The following is a 5,583-nucleotide window of genomic DNA, read 5'->3' as shown; positions in this document are numbered from 1 at the left end:
GGTTTTGGAAATGGTGGTGCAGGTAGCTGAGTGGGGGTGTATATTTGAGATGGATGTGGATGGGGTTGTGGTTGGGTAGGCATTTGGGGTTTCCTTGGTGGAGGAGAAGGTGATGGTTGCGGTTGAGAAGGTGGTGGAGGAAAAGAAGTGGGAGGAGCATTGTATTGGGGCCTCCACCCCTGATGAGGTGCATTCCACTGAGGCTGTGGCTGAGCATAAGAGTGAAATGAATGAGCAACTGGTAGGCCATAATATGGATCTGTGAAGGAACAAGGAGAATATGACCAAGGAGGAGGTGTAGACCAGGAAGGATGAGCAGGGGGACTTCAAGAAGGCATGAAAGTGGCTTGATAGGGGTCATAATAGGTCTCGGATGTCCCTTGCAGTTCCTGCTGATAAGATCTAGGTTCATGTGGCCTCCTTTGGTTCATATAATAGAGTGATTCAGTGGCTCCTTTGGCTCTTTGATATGCAGCTTTGATTCTGGGTATGGAAGGGCACTGATCTATAGGATGGTATTCTTCACATACAAAACACACTTCTATGGAGTACAATGGACATTCGTTCCTAGGATGATTTCTAGTGCGCCTAGGACAAAAAATGGCCAAAGCCCTCTTGGCTTCTTCTTGCTTCTTTTGGATCCGCAAGGTATCCAGTTGCATGGCACGAAACTGCCTCCTATCACTCTTGAAATCTTCGATCTGATTTTCAAATTCGTCTTTGGACAAGGTGCTGCTCCCAACATTTCTACTTGTAGCCATTTGCTCCAGAGGAATGGTTTCTTCTTCTTCTCCCCTAGAAGTTCTTTAAATATGTCTTTTTGGCCACTTAGGGGTTCTTTAATCACAGCCATCGAAGAAGAGATAATGTTGGTTGTGTGAAGTAGTGGGGGTGTTGTGCAATCATTTTTCTAACTTATCTCTACTCCTACAAGGCATGAAAGGAAATCTTTTTGGTTGTTTTTTCTTTTTTCTACTTGTACCTGCAAAAACTAAAATAGATTGAACTGCAACTAACTATCTTGTTGAAATGAAAATGCGGAATTGAAATGAAAGCAGGAAATGACTAATCTATTTTGCTCAAATGAAATTGCAGGAATGAAATGCTAGTCTACGCTTGCGGAATTGAAATGCTAATCTACGCTTGCATAAATGAAATTGTGGAATTGAAATTCTAATCTATGAAAGCGGGAAATGCTAATCTACTTTTGCAGAAACGAAATTGCATAATGGAAATGAAATAAACTACTTAGTAGAATATTGTAGTGGAAAATAGAAGAAAAGCGGCAATCACCAATACTCTGACGCTTCCCCGGCAATGGCGCCAAAAATATGGTGAGCCCCAGTATTGTAGCAATAATGCTACAACTCCTGGAACTCCCTTCTTTAATTTTATCAGCCCGGTAGTTTGTAACAAACTTGGAAGCGACGGTGCTGTATGCACAAGTACTAGCTCTTGCCACAGCTGTCACTTGGTCAACTGGCACAAGTCCGCTAGGAGCTTAAGCCAACTTCTATGAGCTCTTAGAAGAAGCTTTTTAATTGATGGATGAAAGCTAACTCGAAGGAAGCTAATCTAATTGCGAAAAGAAAATGGAAGCCAAAAAGGAACGCAAACCCTAGCAAACCCTAATTCTACCAGCTAGTCCTACTGACGCAAAGGAGAGCATACAAACTACTGAAAGAGATGCCATTACTTCTAGGAAGGTAAAATGCATGTGTCTAAGTTATCACTATCTAAAGAAAACATCTTTTTGTATTTTTGATTAAGTTATTAGAATTATCATGCATGTGCTTTTAACTAGCTTTTCACTGTGCAGAGGTGGATCAAGGAGGAGAAGCGCTTGGGAAAGGTTGGGAAGGTTCAGAGAGGGTCTAAAGGGTCCCTAACACCCTTCCAGAGAGTCTCACAAAGTTTGGCTGCCAAGAAACCGTGTTTATGAGCTTCTACAGGAAGTCTGCAGGGGTTCTACAAGATGTTCAGGATTTCTACAGGATGTTCTGTAATTCTTCTACAAGATGTTTCGAAATGGGATTTTGGAGCATGGATGGGAGGGGAAAGATGGAGGAATGAGTATGGAGGTGAAATAGGTGTGTGAAGAGGCCTAGGACTTGGTGGATGAGGCTAAGGAGCGATTGGATTTGTTCAAGGATGGAGGAAGCGATGATGCACAAGAATGTAGGAATTAGGGCAAGGTGGGGAAAGTATGGCAAATGAAGGGTACGAATCATGGACTAAGGGTTGGAGCAGATTATCAGATGGATTATGGGTAGATAGAGAAGGATAACAGGTACTCTGCAAGTGGTTTTTCAAACTGAACAAACAAAGACATGCAAGAAAACAAAGATCTAGTTATGCTACCCTAATATGATCTAGCTAACATTAACAAGAATGGACAACAACTTTATTTATAGCAAGAACCACGTACAACACATGAGCAAGAACATTCCAAAAGATCTGAATGCATGACTAACTCCTACCAAGCTATTCTAAACATAAAAAGCTACTTTAACCATCAAGAGCAACCTAAATAACAAAGCAAGACTTAAATTTAAAGAGCAGATTTTATTTTAAGAACGCAACAAACACACATAAAGATAAACAAAGGAGGTATTGGGCGCTTGAGATGGGCCCAACCCCAAGAGCTACAGCCTCCTAAGAGAGATTTATTGCTGGTGCAAAGCTGGATTCATCTTTATTGATCAAGAAATGAAGAGTTACATCAAAACTGTCCACAAGGAGAGCTTGAGAATGAGCTGAAAGAAAAGCTAATCTATTGCCTAAAAATCGAACTACAAAATGACTACAACAAGACTATGAAATGACTAACTACCAGCTACAAAATGACTAACCACTAGCTAACCAAAATGAGGCCTTAAGCCTTCTTATTTATAAAAATTGAGGACCCCAACAGTCCTCCTAAAATTTAGGGACTCGGCTGCCCAAAACTTGTAGTTAACAGCAGTCCTACTTGACTTGCTTGGGTGCCCTTGTGCTAATTGATTTGGTGGCCTTTGAACTTCGAGCTGATGGTGGATAATTCGAGGTAAGGGCCCATAAATGAAGGGGACACCTTCCTACAAATCCTCTCTCTTGTTCTCCCACGAATTTGGCTGCCAAGTGCTCATTAAGACCTTCAATTTTGTCTCCAAATTGACCAAAAAGGCTACACAAATCACCCATTAGACTTGTTGGCATAATGACTAACTAAATTCACTCTATTAGCATAAATATAATAAAAAACATGCAATAAACTAATGAGATGGTGGATTAAGTCAAATTAGGAGGTTGAATGAGCCCAAATAATTATCCATTTTTGGGGCTCATCACAGAGCTCCATCAAACTTGCAAATAATCCAGTATTCCATAAGAACACAAAGCATAGAGATACACAATTTCATTTTGTCAGGGAAAAAGCTCAGTCAAAGAAATCCATATTAAGTATTGTAATAGTTGTGACAATGTTGCTGATATTTTTACCAAACCTCTTGGTAGAATCAAGTTTGAATTGTTTAGGGAAGTGTTAGGCATATGTGTGAATCCATTTCTCCATTAAGGGGGAGTGTTAAGATTAATGAAGAAATGTCTTAATGGAGTGACGATTCAAACTGAACCTTAGATTAGGAGTTTGTTCCTATTTTCTAGGGTGTTGTTTCAACTTCCCTATATCTGTGTAAATTATATATTTCTCATGTAATGAATGTAAGGCAGAGTGTGTTCTACAAAGGCAGTCTCCAGGTGGTGTTCCACACCTGTGAGCTGCTCAGGTTTATTCAATAAAGTTGATTATGATAGACTTTGCCTTCAACTAGCTCTAAATTAGACGCTACGGCGCAAACAAGTGACAGCCAGAAGCTGCTTTCCAACGGAAAAGGAATTTCCTCATTGTTAGAAGGTGCATGGAAGGTGAATGATAAGTATGTGGTGAAAATTAGTTCACCGAACCCTGACAAGAACTTATCAAAATCCTTGGTCATGGTTGCAAAGAAGGATCAATATTGGCCACTTGTGAAAGTTTGAAGCTTCCGCCTAAAGATTCGCGTCAACAGAAGGCAAGGCCTACGATCGCGTCTCACGTTCTTAAGCAAACATTCCAGTGCAGAGGACTTGAGACCAACTACTTGAGAATCCACTCCCTTAAGGCCTTGCCATCTATTTTCAACGACAACATTGATAATTCTCGATCAACCACGTCGCCTAAGAAAGCAAAATTGCAGCCAGAATTGAAGACATCCAATAGTGTTCCAAATCCGCAACTTGAATTCTCGTGCATTCTCTTGAAGATTGAGTGCGTGAAGCTCTTGCTGCTTGAGACAAAAGGAATTTTTTTTTAAGTTTTAAATTAAAAGTTTTTTATTTATTTAATTCTTTAATTAAAAAAGGGGGAGAACTCTTTTAAAGAGAGATTTGCGATCATTGGATTTGGCATTTGCATTTTTTTTTAAAGATCTGGGTCTGTTTTTCTTCTTAAGTTGTTGAGGTTGAAGTTTTTATTCATTCAAGATGAATAATTAGTTAGCAGAAGCATACCTCAATGAAAATAACAAGATGGATGGATCCAATTATCTTGGTTGGAAATTTAAGCTTCAGACCCTTCTTGAGGGACACAATGCATGGGAAATTGTGAAGAATGATGAGGCGAAGCCAAACCTGACTGCAGGAGGAACAACAACAACAATCCAAGACTGGGACAAGCGGGAGACTAAGGTGAGAATGCTCCTGAAATTTTCTATCAAAGATTGCGTTATTCCCCATATCCATTGTTGGATAGGTAAATCCCCTCTGCGGACATAGGCGATCCCACTAGCCTAAAACAGAACTAGCCACAATCAAACCACGCTGCCACGCAAGTTCCTAGTTATGCATCAAAGGTGAGTTAAGAAGACCAACCTGGAATCTAACGCTATGGTCGAAGCAAAGTTGATATTCCCGCTCCCTTGCTCCAGCGGATCATAAACGGACACCTGCACATGCAAAGGAAGAAATAGATACCAGCATAAAATCCACCAAGGCACAACTATATTTCAGTCAGAAAGGAAATAAATCACACATCACTATAATAGACAATGAGATTGGAACTATAATAACAGTCGCTCATTAATTAATGATAGACAGGAAAAGTTACAACCAAGGTTCTGACGTTGAACCTCTCCTCTGGCTGGGCGAGCAACTATATGTTTCTTGCAATGTATCTCCTCTCCGGCAGCATAACCTCTCTATGCTTCATTATCACTCATGATAATCATAACTAGCACTCCTCCAAGAACTCAAGAACTCAACATCTAGCACTAGCTTGTCTAATGCATGAGGACAAATATTTATAGATGGAGAAGGTAGAAAGATTCGATGAACCAAGACACCCATTGTGGATTGGCATTATCTCGGAAAAGCTACTGTGGATAGTTGTCAAGGATAGATGATGACTCTCGACCTCTATCCACTGGATTTTTCCCTCAAAAGGATTAGTGATCTGAAGGGAATAAATCATACGGGCGTGCTTTTGGCAAAAATCATTACTAAACTGGGCTAGCGCGAGTGTTGTTCTGTGACAGGGCGCCAGTGGTCGCGCCCTCTTTTGAGGAT

The sequence above is a fragment of the Pinus tabuliformis genome, chromosome 4_2, assembly GCF_031772625.1.
Source record: "Pinus tabuliformis cultivar Carrire ecotype Pingquan chromosome 4_2, CPIR1, whole genome shotgun sequence".
Lineage (NCBI taxonomy): Eukaryota > Viridiplantae > Streptophyta > Pinopsida > Pinales > Pinaceae > Pinus > Pinus tabuliformis.
Note: the sequence above shows the minus strand (reverse complement) of the source record.